Here is a 17,139-nt window from a genome sequence, read left to right on the forward strand (position 1 = left end):
TATCAGTGAAGAGCATTTGTCCTCCCCCTTCTCGCCAGAGCTCCAAAGGTGATTGTGATTGAGAAGGTACTAGAGTGTTTTTGTTTGAGCAAAAGATGTTGAATTGGAATACCTTTATGTATTAAAGGTATCATCCCTATTTTGAACTGTTTTATTTTAATACCTTTATGAATTAAGAAAAGAATTAGGTAGAAAGGGATTAATACAAAAAAAGAAAAAAAATAAACATGGCGACCTATTAAACTTATTAAATATGATATCAGGTAGTTATGTTACTACTTTTTCTATATAACTTTATATCCTTATGAAAGGAACTAAGTAAGTACATATACACTATGGAAACTGTTGTGAATCTTTTTTTGTTTAATCACTATAATGTGAATCACTATATGGCTCACTATATGTGAATCACTTTTGTGAATCACTATAAAGGCTGTAAAGCTAATTTTCTCCCTTTAAGAACTATATGTTTGTGTGGCAGCTTCAGAGCCTTTGTTCTAAAACTAAAAACTAACCTACAGTCCTTTAACCATCTTTTCTTTGAAATCTCTTATTGGGAAAATTTTTTTTTTATTAATTTTTGTCTGTTTTGTATCCCCGAAGTTTCATTTTTGGTTAATATATTGGTCGTGTCTCAACTTCTTCATATCTTTGGCTTGAGAACTAAGATGTCCGATTCGAGTTTATTAATTCTAATATGTGCCATTTGATTTATTTCAACATTCTCCTTAACATTCACTGAAAGATTCAAATACATTTCAGTAGCCGTTCCTGCGATATTGCAAATACACCTTTTTGACAACCAGGATACACAGAGTCAGTGTCCCCCTCAACACTCTCTGAAAGTTTGAGCTTAATATCCTTAACTATTCTGATATATCGCAGACATGCCATTTTGCCAACCAAAAGTGTCTTTTGATATAGTTCAACATCACAATCGATATTTCCTCAAAGTTTCTACTTGATAATCCTGGTTCCTGCTGTTTCAGCAGATTGATAATCTGCTGTTCCTGTGACGTTGCAGCTAGGTCTATTAACAGCTTTTTATTTTGTTTAGCATTACGTGAAAGATTCAACTTAATGCCTGTAGCTGTTCCTGACATCACTATAAATACGCCAAGATACGCTTTTTAAAAATTGGAAACGCCGGATGTTTTTGGTCTACTGTTACATCCCATTTAGTATTCGTTGAAGTTTTCAACTTAATATCTTTAGCCATTCGTGAGATATTGGAGATTAAGCAATTTGACAACCTTAATGCACTATGCCATTTTGACAAGTAGCGTGCAGTTTAGTTCTTTTGATTTAGTTCAATAGTTCTAGTTGTGAAAGTAGAAGTTACAGCAGTATTTGCAGACACTATAGCAATCGCAGTGGTAGTAGCAATATTAATAGTAGTAGTGACGGTCGAAAGTGGTAGCAATTGCAGTTACGAGTTTCCACATTCGTTGTCACAAGTTGTAGCACTTACAGTCGCAAGTAGTCACAGTCGCAGGCTCAAGTATTTACGGTCACAAATAGTTGCAATAGCATCCAAGTTGCAATTGCACTCGCAGTCGTAAGTTATTGCAGTCGCAAGTACTCAAAGTTGAAGGTATTCGCAGTCTTGTGAAGTCGCAGTTGCAAATAGTCATAGTAAAAATAGTTACCAATGCAAGTAGCCGCTGTCAAAAGCACTCGAAGTCACATTCGCAAGTCAGCTTTGTCGCAGTCATAGTCACACAATGTCACAATCTCTAGTATTTGCAGTCACAAGTATCTATAGTTGCAAATAGTCAAAGTCACAAGTAATCTCAGTAGCACATACAAGTAGTCAAAGCCACAGATACGAGTAGTCGTAGTTGCAAGAAGTCTCAGTAGCTGGCACATATAGTGAGAGCAAAGGGCAGTCAAAGTCCCAGTCGCAGGTAGTTGTAGTTCGAGTCACAAGTAGTCAGAGTTAAAATTCGTCACAAGTAGCTTATCCTTAAATATTACTGATATGCCATTTTGACTGCCATGCTGTAAATAGTGTGTATGATTCTGATCTACATACTACTCCACTTTTTAAGAAAGTTAAGCTTAATCCCCTATGCCTCTTTAGAGACCCAGGATCAAATATGCCCCTTTTCCTAATAACCAACCTGATATATATATATATATATATATATATATATATATATATATATATATATATATATATATATATATATATATATATATATATATATATATATATATATATATATATATATATATATATATATATATATATATATATATATATATATATATATATATATATATACGCTAAAGTTTGACTCTTTGCCACAATTCTAATTTTTAAAACGATTAAAAATTTTAGCGTAAAGATCGAGGGATAGCGGAGGGGAAAACCCATTTCATATACGGAGTAGTTTCTGTTCGTTTTAAATTTTAATGTCGCTCCTTACTTTCAGTTAAAAAAACTAGTTTTTTTTTTATTTAATAAAACTAAAAACGAAGAGAAATTACAATAAATAGCCGAGTCAAACTCAAAATAAGCACAAATTAACAGGAGTAGGGTTGACAACCCCCACGTCATCTCGAGACCAGAGGTAATTTGCGCTTTACTAAAAAAAAAGAAAAAAAAAGACCTTGGGTTATCAATTTGATTGAAATATACTAATATTTATTCCCTTAATTTTTGGTAACTTTTTATTTATGAAAGTAAAAAAAAAAACATTTAAGACGTATTTTGTTTTCAAAAAAGTGTAAAATCATTTCTGTTTTTTTTTTTTTTAGTATTCTGGTATATTAGAATTATTAAATGTAGCTGTAAATACTGTTAGCAGCAGTGTGCATATATTGCCTTTTGGCTTCGTCTTCTTGGAAAATAAAGTTCAAATATGCATACCATTCTCAATGAGATATACTATGCGAAACAATGAACGAAATGCCGAACTCACAGCCCTTGTCCTGAGGACCATCTGGAGGTTGAAATTCCCAAAAAGATAAATACTGGACTCATTCAACAGTACTGGACAAAATAGCTCTCTTAAAATTTCGATCGAAAACGTTTTGGGGAATGATAGGCTTGGGGGGTCTGATTTCTTTTTATGCACATTTGACTCTTAAAAAGAGTTACTAAAACATCTGACTTCTTATAAAAAGAGCTCCATCCAATTTGAAGTTTATATGATCCACTCGCTCCATAAAAATTTTATATACTCCGGAGCATAACCTAAATTATTTCCCATGGGCTCTGGGGGATTGTGTCCACCCTAAAAACATTGTTATATGATTTTTTGACTACTGGTAACAAAATGGCTATCTCAAAATTTCAACTGAATTCATTTTACGAAAAGAGGATGTCAGGAAGGGGGGTTAGCTGCTTTCCCATACTACTCTTAAAAGGGAACTAGAGCTATACACTTTTAATTAAATGAGCTTCTTTTAAAGTTCATACGAACACCCCTTCCAAGGAGATATGTTCTTATGGCACTTGGTATTAACCAAGTGACATATAGCAATCGCAAATTCTGTCGGTCTGTGAGTCGGTCGGTTCCGGTTTCGCTTCTTTTGGCACTTATAGGTAAGCTAGGACGATGAAATTTTGCAAGCGTATCAGAGACCGGACCACATGAAATTAGAAATAGTCGTTCTCCTGATTGGACCATCTGGGGAGGGGGAGTGGGGGGCCCGCTAATTCGGAAGAAATAGAAAAATTTAAGTATTTTCAACTTACGGACTGTTGATCAGATCTTAATGAATTTTGATTTTTGGAAGGATATCGTGTCTCAGAGCTCTTATTTTGAATCCCGATCAGATCCGGTGACATTAGGGGGGGGGGAGTTGGGAGGGGGAAACCTAAAACTTAGAAAACACTTAGAGTGGAGGGATCGGGATGAAACTTAGTGGGAAAAATAAGCACAAGTCCTAGATACATGATTGACATAACTGGAACGGTTCCACTCTCTTTCGGGTAGCTGGGGGAGGGGTTAATTCTTAAAAATTAGAAAAAAATTAGGTATTTTTAGCTTATGACCGCGTGATCGGATCTCAATGAAATTTGATATTTAGAAGGATATCGTGCCTCAGAGTTCTTAGTTCAAATCCTGGCCTTATCTGGTGACATTGGGGGGGGGGGAGGGGGAAACCTAAAACTTCGAAAATACTTGGAGAGGAGGGATCGGGATGAAACTTGGTGGGAAAAAAAACACAAGTCATAGATACATGATTGACATAACCGGAATGGATCCGCTCTCTGTGAGATATTTGGGGGGGGGGGGCGTTACTTCTGAAAAATTAGAAAAAAGAGCTATTTTTAACTTGCAAACGGGTGATCGGATCTCAATAAAATTTGATATTTAGAAGGATTTCGTGTCTCAAAGCTCTTATTTTCAGTCCCGACCGGATCTGGTGACGTTGGGGGGAGTTTGGGGTGGGGGAACCTAAAATGATGGAAAACGCTTAGATTGGAGGGATCGGGATTAAACTTGGTGGGGAAAATAAGCAGAAGTTTTAGACACGTGATTTACATAATTGGACCGGATCCACTCTATTGGGGGGGAGGGGGGTTAATTCTGAAAAATTAGAAACAATGACGTATTTTCAACTTAAGAAGGAGTGATCGGATCTTAATGAAATTTCATATTTAGAAGGGCCTCGTAACTCAGATCTCTTATTTTAAATCTCAACCGGATCCAGCGTAATTGGGGGGTGGGGCAGTTGGGGGGTACTGGAAATCTTTGAAAATACTTAAAGCGGTGAGGTCATGATGAAACTGGATGGGAAGAATAAAAACCTGTCTAAGATACGTGACTGACATAAATGGACCGGATCTGCTCTCTTTGGTGGAGTTGGGGGGGGGGGGGGGGGTAATTTTGAAAATTGAGGTATTTGTAACTTACGAAAGGGTGACCAGATCTTAATGAAATTTGATATTTAGAAGGATCTTGTACTTTGAAGCTCTAATTTTAAATTCCGACCAGATCCGACTAGAAGTCGTAATAGCAGATGCAAGTAGTCACAACCCCGGTCGCAAATTGTAGACAAGTTACAATTGTTACAAGTAGTCATGGTCGCAAGTAGTCAAAGTAGTCTAAGTAGCAGTTGCAGGTGTCACAGTTTAGTTCGTACTGATAGTTAGTCGTAGTTGCAGTCACAAGCAGCCGCAATCGCAATTGCAGTTGTAGTAGATCTATTATTAGCAGTAACAAGGAAACGTTAAAGTTAATACCCTTAGCCGTTTCCAAGATATTGCAGATAACGCTTTTGATAACCTGGGCGCACATAGAATATTTTGATTTAATTCAAAATCCCGTTCGACACTCCCTGAAGTTTCACTTTGCCTTTAGCCTTTTCGGACCTACCCAGAATCAAACACAATCTCCTTTCTCAATAATAAATACTATTTTTAAACAATGCGCAAGCTGCATAATTTACGAATCCTACAAGCTGTTGGGATTCAGTTACTTCCCCAAGACCATAGTTATTAGACCTTTCAACAATTCTTAACAAAGGGGTTCTCAAGTTTTGATTCTTTCGATATATTTCTTGTTACAGGAATTTTTTTTACCTACTGCCTTGGACACATTTTGCTGTTCACTTACGGCTCGTTACCTCAAGTTGTTTGATAAAACAGGAACTACGAAACTTAAATAAAAATAAGGTGAGAAAGCAAAAGAAGTTCAAATAGATGGTTTTTCTTAAAGCCACTTAAATAAGCAAAGAAAAGCTTTTTCAAAGAAAATAAATCTCAATTCCAAGTTCTACTCTCCAATACAGCTGCATTACCTCGTATATTATATGTAATTGTGTATTGTGTATCTATATAACTGCAATAAAAGAAACTCTGGAGTTTTTATCTGGGTGCTTAGCGACATAGAAGCAATGGAGATGGCTAGTATAATTGAATTGTGGTTAAAGGATTGCATGTTAGTTTTTAGTTTTAGAACAAAGGCTCTGAAGCTGCCACACAAACATATAGTTCTTAAACTAGTTCTTAAAAGGAGAAAATTAGCTTCACAGCCATTATAGTGATTCACAAAAGTTTCACAAAAAGTTCCCATAGTGTATATATGCTTACTTAGTTCCTTTCATAAGGATATAAAATTAAATAGAAAAAGTAGTAACATAACTAGCTGATCTTATATTTAAAAAGTTTAATTGTTCGTCATGTTTATTTTTTTCTTTTTTAGTATTATTCCCTTTCTACCTAATCCTTTTCTTAATTCATTAAGTTATTCCAATTCAACATCTTTTGCTCAAACAAACACTCTAGTACCTTCTCAATCATAATTACCTTTAGAGCTGTGGCGAGGAAGGGGAGGACAATTGCTCTTTACTGATAGATCACACCATCGAAATTCCTCTGAAGTATGCCTCACATTCTGTCAAGTTTTGATAAAAAAAAGGCTGATTTAACATTCCTCTCGTGCTGGCTGGTCGATTGTCCCTCGATCACTCTTCGACATCACACCTAAAATAACCTGAAAGTTTCACCTAAAAAACCATCAGTAATTCCCTGAATAAATTAAGTCCTATAATAATACAAAATTCAAAAGTTAAGTGATAAAAATTAAGTATAATAATTCAAAAGTAAAGAGCCATATTAAGCATAAAAGCATCAAAAATAAAGTATAATAATTCAAACTTAAAGCAGCTCCTGCGCCATTTGTGTTCTATTAAAAACTATTTGTAGTGTTTTATTAAAAACTATTTGTATTCTTGACAGTGGGCTTTAGTTTCTTAGAAATTCGACGACAAATAAAAAAATAAATCGTTATAATAATCAACGCGCCTGGGTATAACTAATAAATTAAATATTTCACATTCGCTGTTACAAATTTCTGGAAATTTTAACACTGAACCTTTAAAATACGACATCGTATATTATATTTAATATTTCTCAACTTTATAAATATACAAAATGTTTATAATATGTTTTGTTTCGTTTATTAAAGCGCAAATAAAGCAATTTAATTTATAACTTTTACGGGGAGTAGACAAACTTATGTTCAGAGCAACTTTAGCTCACTTTAAAATTGACTTGAATATTCAGCTTAATTTTCTACTCATTTTAAGATAAATTTATTCATTTATGTAAGTAGTCGTCATTTTTATGTTTCATATAATAATTTATTTGAATTTCTGATCGTTTTGGTTTTATTTATAGTTTAAACGTAATTTCTGTTCGTTTTGGGCTTGAATTATTACAGGACTTTATGTAGGGAATTACTGATGATTTTTTAGGTGAAAATTTCAGTTTATGTTGAGTGTGATGTTGAAGAGTGATTGAAGGACGACCGACCAGCCAGCAAAAGAGGATTGTTAAATCAGCCATTTCTGTCAAATCTTAACAGACTGTGACTAATACTTCAATTGATTTTCGATGAAGTGTGATCTATCAGTGAAGAGCATTTGTCCTCCCCCTCCTCGCCACAGCTCCAAAGGTGATTGTGATTGAGAAGGTACTAGAGTGTTTTTGTTTGAGCAAAAGATGTTGAATTGGAATACCTTTATGTATTAAAGGTATCATCCCTATTTTGAACTGTTTATTTTAATACCTTTATGAATTAAGAAAAGGATTAGGTAGAAAGGGATTAATACAAAAAAAGAAAAAAAATAAACATGGCGACCTATTAAACTTATTAAATATGATATCAGGTAGTTATGTTACTACTTTTTCTATATAACTTTATATCCTTATGAAAGGAACTAAGTAAGTACATATACACTATGGAAACTGTTGTGAATCTTTTTTTGTTTAATCACTATAATGTGAATCACTATATGGCTCACTATATGTGAATCACTTTTGTGAATCACTATAAAGGCTTTAAAGCTAATTTTCTCCCTTTAAGAACTATATGTTTGTGTGGCAGCTTCAGAGCCTTTGTTCTAAAACTAAAAACTAACCTACAATCCTTTAACCATCTGTTCTTTGAAATCTTTTTATTGGGAAAAATTTTTTTGATTAATTTTTGTCTTTTTTGTATCCCCGAAGTTTCATTTTTGGTTAATATAATGATCGTGTCTCAACTTCTTCATATCTTTGGCTTGAGAACTAAGATGTTCGATTCGAGTTTATTAATTCTAAATGGTGCCATTTGATTTATTTCAACATTCACTGAAAGATTCAAATACATTTCAGTAGCCGTTCCTGCGATATTGCAAATACACCTTTTTGACAACCAGGATACACAGAGTCAGTGTCCCCCTCAACACTCTCTGAAAGTTTGAGCTTAATATCCTTAACTATTCTGATATATCGCAGACATGCCATTTTGCCAACCAAAAGTGTCTTTTGTATTAGTTCAACATCACAATCGATATTTCCTCAAAGTTTCTACTTGATAATCCTGGTTCCTGCTGTTTCAGCAGATTGATAATCTGCTGTTCCTGTGACGTTGCAGCTAGGTCTATTAACAGCTTTTTATTTTGTTTAGCATTACGTGAAAGATTCAACTTAATGCCTGTAGCTGTTCCTGACATCACTATAAATACACCAAGATACGCTTTTTAAAAATTGGAAACGCCGGATGTTTTTGGTCTACTGTTACATCCCATTTAGTATTCGTTGAAGTTTTCAACTTAATATCTTTAGCCATTCGTGAGATATTGAAGATTAAGCAATTTGACAACCTTAATGCACTATGCCATTTTGACAAGTAGCGTGCAGTTAAGTTCTTTTGATTTAGTTCAATAGTTCTAGTTGTGAAAGTAGAAGTTACAGCAGTATTTGCAGACACTATAGCAATCGCAGTGGTAGTAGCAGTATTAATAGTAGTAGTGACGGTCGAAAGTGGTAGCAGTTGCAGTTACGAGTTTCCACATTCGTTGTCACAAGTTGTAGCACTTACAGTCGCAAGTAGTCACAGTCGCAGGCTCAAGTATTTACGGTCACAAATAGTTGCAATAGCATCCAAGTTGCAATCGCACTCGCAGTCGAAAGTAATTGCAGTCGCAAGTACTCACAGTTGAAGGTATTCGCAGTCTTGTGTAGTCGCAGTTGTAAATAGTCATGGTAAAAATAGTTACCAATGCAAGTAGCCGCTGTCAAAAGCACTCGAAGTCACATTCGCAAGTCAGCTTTGTCGCAGTCATAGTCACACAATGTCACAATCTCTAGTATTTGCAGTCACAAGTATCTATAGTTGCAAATAGTCAAAGTCACAAGTAATCTCAGTAGCACATACAAGTAGTCAAAGCCACAGATACGAGTAGTCGTAGTTGCAAGAAGTCTCAGTAGCTGGCACATATAGTCAGAGCAAAGGGCAGTCAAAGTCCCAGTCGCAGGTAGTTGTAGTTCGAGTCACAAGTAGTCAGAGTTAAAATTCGTCACAAGTAGCTTATCCTTAAATATTACTGATATGCCATTTTGACTGCCATGCTGTAAATAGTGTGTATGATTCTGATCTACATACTACTCCACTTTTTAAGAAAGTTAAGCTTAATCCCCTATGCCTCTTTAGAGACCCAGGATCAAATATGCCCCTTTTCCTAATAACCAACCTGATATATATATATATATATATATATATATATATATATATATATATATATATATATATATATATGTATATATATATATATATATATATATATATATATATATATATATATATATATATATATATATATATATATATATATATATATATATATATATATATACGCTAAAGTTTGACTCTTTGCCACAATTCTAATTTTTAAAACGATTAAAAACTTTAGCGTAAAGACCGAGGGATTGCGGAGGGGAAAACCCATTTCATATACGGAGTAATTTCTGTTCGTTTTAAATTTTAATGTCACTCCTTACTTTCAGTTAAAAAAAACTAGTTTTTTTTTTTATTTAATAAAACTAAAAACGAAGAGAAATTACAATAAATAGCCGAGTCAAACTCAAAATAAGCACGAATTAATAGGAGTAGGGTTGACAGCCCCCACGTCATCTCGAGACCAGAGGTAATTTGCGCTTTACTAAAAAAAAAGAAAAAAAAAGACCTTGGGTTATCAATTTGATTGAAATATACTAATATTTATTCCCTTAATTTTTGGTAACTTTTTATTTATGAAAGTAAAAAAAAAAACATTTAAGACGTATTTTGTTTTCAAAAAAGTGTAAAATCATTTCTGTTTTTTTTTTTTTTTTAGTATTCTGGTATATTAGAATTATTAAATGTAGCTGTAAATACTGTTAGCAGCAGTGTGCATATATTGCCTTTTGGCTTCGTCTTCTTGGAAAATAAAGTTCAAATATGCATACCATTCTCAATGAGATATACTATGCGAAACAATGAACGAAATGCCGAACTCACAGCCCTTGTCCTGAGGACCATCTGGAGGTTGAAATTCCCAAAAAGATAAATACTGGACTCATTCAACAGTACTGGACAAAATAGCTCTCTTAAAATTTCGATCGAAAACGTTTTGGGGAATGATAGGCTTGGGGGGTCTGATTTCTTTTTATGCACATTTGACTCTTAAAAAGAGTTACTAAAACATCTGACTCCTTATAAAAAGAGCTCCATCCAATTAGAAGTTTATATAATCCACTTGCTCCATAAAAATTTTATATACTCCGGAGCATAACCTACAATTCTTTCCCATGGGCTCTGGGGGATTGTGTCCACCTTAAAAACATTGTTATATGATTTTTTGACTACTGGTAACAAAATGGCTATCTCAAAATTTCAACTGAATTCATTTTACGAAAAGAGGATGTCACGAAGGGGGGTTAGCTACTCTCCCACACTACTCTTGAAAGGGAACTAGAGCTATACACTTTTAATTAAATGAGCTTCTTTTAAAGTTCATACGAACACCCCTTCCAAAAAACCTAGTATACCCTAGGGTATAAGTTGCAACCTATACCACCAGACTCTGGGGAATTTTGTCAACCACAGAAGCCTTGTTATATGAACTTTGGACTATTTTTGAAAAACACCTGCTATCTCAAGATTTCATTTGATGTACGTAGGGAAAATACGACGTGAGGAGAGGGAGGGCCTCCCCCAATCACTTTGACTCTTAAATGGGCACTAGTTCATATGATTTCCAACGCAATGATCCCCCTCCAGAGTTTTACAGCCAAAAGGACATGGTAATGGCACTGGTTGCCCTTGAACCACTTTTCAACATTTCCCTCAGCATGTCCTAAGAGTTAGAACATAATTACTTCAGTTGATATTGATCTATTGTATTTTTGGAAAAGACTGTTTTGTTTTAGTTTAAAATACCCCTCCAAATTCCCTAAAGTTTCATCTCATTATCCTTAAACTTTTTGGAGAAAGATAGACTTGGATGGTCTGATTGCCCTCTATTCACTTTTGACTCTTAAAACATGTTACTAAAACATTTGACTTCTAATAAAATGAGCACCATCCGAGCAGAAGTTTATACGACCCACTAATTCCGTAAGAACCTTATATGCCCCGGGCATAACCTACAACCCTTTCCCTTGGGCTCTGGGGGATTGTCTCCATCCTTAAAAACACTGTTATATTTGTAACATAATGACTATCTCAAAACGTCAATTGAACTTGTTTAAGGAAAAGAGGATGTCAGGGAGAGGGGATCTAGCTGCTCTCCATCAGGTATGATTCTTAAAAGGGAACTAGAGCTATATGTTTTCAATTAAATGGGCTTCTTTTAAAGTTCAGACGAACACCCCTTCCATAAAACCTTATATACCCTAGGGTATAAGTTGCAGCCTTTGCCACTAGACTCTGGGGAATTTTGTTAACCACTGAAGCCTTGTTATATGAAATTTGGACAATTTTGAAAAAAACTGGTATCTCAAAATTTTATTTGATGCATTAAGGGAAATACGACGTGAGGAGGGGGAGGCAACCCCCAGTCACTTTGATTCTTAAAAAGGGCACTAATTCATCTGATTTCCAATCCAATGATCCCCCTCCAGAGTTATACGACCGCCCTTTCCATAAGAACCTTATATTCCCTCGGGATGTAACTTAAAACCCCTGCTCTTAGGGCTGGGGGGGGGTGTAATCCTCAAAGACACAATTTTCAGAACTTTCAACTATGCTCAATAAAATTGGTATCACAAAATTTGATTAGATGTATTTCGGGTGTTGATGGGTGTTGGAGTGGGGGATGTTGCCCTCAAATCACTTTTGACTATTGAAAAGGCACTAGCTCTTTCAATTTGAATCGAATCAGCCTTTATCGAATTTTTCGTGACAACAAATGGCCATCTCAAAATTTCTATAAGATGCATTTTGGGAAAATGTGAGGTGTATGGGGGGGTGTATCCACCCTCTGACCACTTTGAATCTTAAAAGGGGCTTCAAAACGTCTGATTACTAATCCACAGTGCTTCCTATGAAGTTTATGCGGCCACCTTTCTATAAGAACCTTATATATCCCAAGGGTATAACTTGCAGCCCTTGTCCTGAGGGCTTTTGGAGATTTTATCCTCAAAGACACAATTTCTGGAACTTTTAGCGCTGAACAAAATGGCTATCTGAAAATTTTGATTGGATTTCTTTGAAGAAACGATGGTATTGGGAGGGTGGTTGGTTACTCTCCAGTCATTTTCGACTATTAAAGAGGGCTCTAACAAACATGAAAAATAAGAACAACAAAAGGGATTTGTTTTTTCCGTAAGACAGTGGAATTCTAAATTGAAGGAATATTTCAACCCTTTGTCCAAGGACTTTCCTCAGCAAAACATAAAAACATAAGAGAAAAAAGACTTACAACAACATACGACCAATAAAACTAAAATGAAAAGTTTTTAAAACAGTCCGATTACCCTTACATCAGTGAAGGTCAACCATGACTGAGGTGAGGTGAAATAACGCAAATTATTGAAATGTAAGAAGAATAATTAAAATCACGTTGTTATTGCTAATCTTGCCTTTTTGGCAGCTAACCTTAAAGGTCTTTTTGAAACTGTTTCTGTATTAATAACTACTGGTTTTATGTAAATATTTTGTGAAAAATATTATTATTTCACATAATAATAGAAATATTATTACTAATCTTGAGTCTGATTTCAATTGCTTCTCGAACTACTTGTTTTATGCCTAGGTCGTTGCTAATACGGGCAGATTCTTCAAAAAGTATTTTGTGGCTAGGATTTTCAAAAACATGGCTGCTTAAGGCAGAATCAAAAGAGACATTAGGAATATTAGAATTTAGAGCTTTGGTGATATCATCTTTATCCTATTGTAGGCATTTCTCTAAATTCTGGTGAGTTCTATCCACATAGTATTTGCTATAGTCGCATGGTATTTGATTGACCCCTATTTGGCCAGTAACTGGGGTTTATCTTTACCGGAATTTAGGAAATTTGTGATTTTGAAATTATCGGTAAATACAACATACAGATTATTTTGTGTGCAGAATTTTTTGAGATCCGTAGTGAGTTTTGAGATATATGGGAGGTAAATTGCGTTTGAGGGCTTATCGGGACTCATACAAGGTAAACTATCATTTATTTTACGGGAGTGTCTTTTCAACATACGGTTAATTGCATTATTAATAAATAAGAGAGGATACACATTTTCAAAAAGTATATCCCTGATAATGTTTAGTTCTGCTGTGATGTCGGAATCAGAACAAATGTTTAGGACACAATCGACGAGAGAGATTACGACAGTTGTTTTAACTTGTGAGGATTGGATTGATTTAAAATGCAAATATCTATTGTATCTATTGTAGAGCCTTTAATTCTTTGCTTTATTCTTAAAAAATCATATGTAATTCGGTAAATTTAGTCGAAAAACTTAAAAAACGTAAGTATCTCAGAAATTAGAATTATAAGCAGTAATGACATTGTTTCTATGTATGCAAATATTGATGTAGCAGTAGCTGAGGAATTATTAGAAAACAAAATTAGTAAAATTATCATTTGGTAAGAGTTTCAAGAACAGTAACATATTACGAGGTCTGAATGAACTTGGTTTAACTCTTTAGCAAGTATTTAATGTACTTCCAATTCCGTTATTCTTTTTACCAGCAAATAAAGGGCATACCGATCATAACTTTATGCTTCCTGGAAGGGACTCTCTACTCGAATTCTTAAGAAAGGGACGAATCTTAAAATGAATAAATCTTAGATTGAATTATCTTTCAATGATGATGGTCTTAAACAGACCCGGTCTTAACTAAAAAGAAGGATAAGGAAGAAATCGTAAGACCCGTAACCGAATAAAAGAGATATTTAGAAAGGATATTAGGCTATATAAAAAGTAACCACAGCTTTTTGCTGTGGTCCAAATATACTATAGTACAATGGCTTAATTTAATAAGGAGATACTGTTCTAACTAAAGTTATTGCCAAAGCCCAAAAGTGGAATTGATAGTTTGCCTGACAACTTAATTCAACAAAATAAGGATTCTCTTGGATCAAACAAAAAATCGCGAAGAATAGAGAGCGAGAACAACAAAAGCCAGCGAAAAAATATTTCAAATATTTCAGTCAGTTGACCACCCTCAGTGCAAAATAATACCGATCAAATAGTTCGTGGTAACGAACTGTAGTAAGGAGCGACCCGGCTCAATAGTAACCGAAACTCTAAAAAATAGAATTTTGATACCAATAAATACATCAAAAGAAGTTTCATCAAGATGGGTTATACCCATCAAACGTTACAAGCCTGAGAAAATTTGCCTCATTTTAGAAAATACGAGGAAACACCCCCTAAAAGTCATATAATCTTAACGAAAATCACACCATCAAATTCAGCGTATCAGAGAACCTTCTTGTAGCAGTTTCAAGCTCCTATCTATAAAAATGTGGAATTTCGCATTTTTTCCAAGAAGACAGATCACGGATACCTGTTTATTTGTTTTTTTTTTTTTTTTTTCCCAGGGGTGATCGTATCGACTGAGTGGTCCTAGAATGTCGCGAGAGGGCTCATGCTAAAGGAAATTGAAAGTTCTAGTGCCCTTTTTAAGTGACAAAAAAAATTGGAGGGCACCTAGGCCCCCTCCCACGCTCATGTTTTCCCAAAAGTCACCGGATCAAAATTCTGAGATAGCCATTTTATTCACCATAGTCGAAAAACCTAATATCTATGTCTTTAGGACGACTTACTCCCCCGCAGTCCCCGTGAGAGGGGCTGCAAGTTACAAACTTTGACCTATGTTTACATATAGTAATGGTTACTGGGAAGTGTACAGACGTTCTCAGGGGGATTTTTTTGGTTTAGGGGGGAGAGTTGGGGAGGGGGGTTACGTGGGAGGAAATATCCATGGAGAAACTTGGAAATGGAAAGTTTTTTCTACTGAAAGTAAGGAGCAGCATTGAAACTCAAAACGAACAAAAATTATTACGCATATGAGGGATTTACCTCTTCGTTATATCTCATTGTTTACGCTAAAGTATTTTTAGTAATTTCAACTATTTATTCTACAGCCTTTGTGATTTAGATGTCATTCTTAAGGAATTGGGACAAAATAAAGGCTTTAGTGTAAAGAGCGTGGTATCGACGAGGGTTGAACCCCCTCATATACGCAACAAAAACATACGAATATAGAAATTCGTTACGTAAGTTAATTCATAAGTTGCGTATATTTTTTACCAATGAAAACATTTGTAAAAAATTAAAAGTTCTAGTTGCTTTTTCAAGTAATCAAAAATTGGAGGGTCTCCTAACTAGGAACTAGGCCTCCTCCCTCGCTCCTTTTAATGTTGCACCTTACTTTCATTTAAGAAAAACTTATTTTTTTATTTAATTAAACAAAGTGACGACAAGGCTTTATAATATTACTTTAATATTACATTCAAAGAAGTTGAGACAAATGAGATAATGGGTTAAAGAGAGGTGATTTACCAAAGTTCTGTTCCTCTCTAACTTGATATCTAGACAAGAAAAGCCAAGACAACCCCAATTGTCTCTTGATATCTGTGTTATATTTGATTTGCGTTTAAATGTGATTTACCTTTACCTTTCAGGTAACCTTTCAGGTAACCCCTCTTTACCTTTCAGGTAATCTCTAGTCTTTTGATAAATAAGTGTTTTTTTCTGGTGTTGCTCTAAAAAATCATAATGTCACAACATCTTACGACATTCAATTTAGTCCTATACAGTACATGACTGAATTGGGTCTTCAGTTATTTATGATCTGCCAAATGTTTCAATAGTTGCTATTTTATGAAACAAAGAGGTGTCTATACATTTAAAACTTCACAATTCATTGTAGCTGATATAAAAAGAGAAGGGACTTTCAGGTTTTATCTTGAAAATCACTGGCCGAATGAGATAGCTGGCTTACAATTGATTTATTGAACTAAAGGAAAATTCGACTTCTACCAAAAATTGAGTTACGAAACCTACATGAAAATAAGGCCTTTTTTACACCTAGGTAGTATTATCAGTAAAGAAAATTTTTCTCACAGCATAATGAATTATGTTTTAAGGTATTGATAGATCAAGGTGCAAGAACAGGTAAGGAAATTAATGTTATTAAGTTCCTAAGACTGTGAATAAGTGAAGGTTAAGAAGTGTTGTTGGGGAGCAGGAAAACAGATCAAATAGATAGGTTCACTGACCTAGGTAGTATTATCAGTAAATATGTTATTCTCATAGTTGAAAAAAGTTTTGAAGAATGGGAATTTAAGTCTAAGAACAAACCCCTGAGCAGTGGAAGGTACAGGGATGACAGTAGCAAAGTACGACTCTGAAACGTGGGTACTAGACAGAGGAGGATTTCTTAGGTGTTTCCCAGAAAAATTGTCCACGGATTCTTAACCTTGACATAGGAGGGTGCAAAGAAAGAGGGTTTGAACTGATTTTTATAGAGGAGCTTGCGTAGCTGTGTTTACTTCAGGTGGCTTGACAGTGCAGTAAGTTGCTAAAAGTAATAGTAGTAATAAATTACAATATAACTTGTTTTCTTATTTTTCATAACGAAAGTCGTTTTTTTTGTCCACTTAGTTATAACACAACTTATTTTTTTCTAACTAAATTTTAACATACCTTTTCATATATTCGTAAAAGATTAAAAAAAAAGTTTGTTGTGTGCTTACTAGCTTACATTATACCTTACATTGTCACTAGATACGCATGTTTAATTTGACAACCAACAAAACTGGCTATCGTCTTGATTTTAATGATCACCAATCACACCAAGCACACCAATAACCTTCATGACTTTCGAAAAAATTCTCTGATTTGATTAATTTCTTGTGACCATGGAATC

At 34.6% G+C, this 17,139-nt stretch overlaps 1 protein-coding gene across 1 annotated transcript in view; it reads left to right on the forward strand.

The window, feature by feature from the left end:
- The window catches only part of LOC136038883 (agrin-like), a 209,988-nt gene that overhangs the window by 53,890 nt on the left and 138,959 nt on the right, over positions 1–17,139 (forward strand). The gene's annotated exons all lie outside the window — the stretch shown is intronic.

This window comes from Artemia franciscana, chromosome 18 (assembly GCF_032884065.1).
Source record: "Artemia franciscana chromosome 18, ASM3288406v1, whole genome shotgun sequence".
NCBI classification, from domain to species: Eukaryota; Metazoa; Arthropoda; class Branchiopoda; order Anostraca; family Artemiidae; genus Artemia; species Artemia franciscana.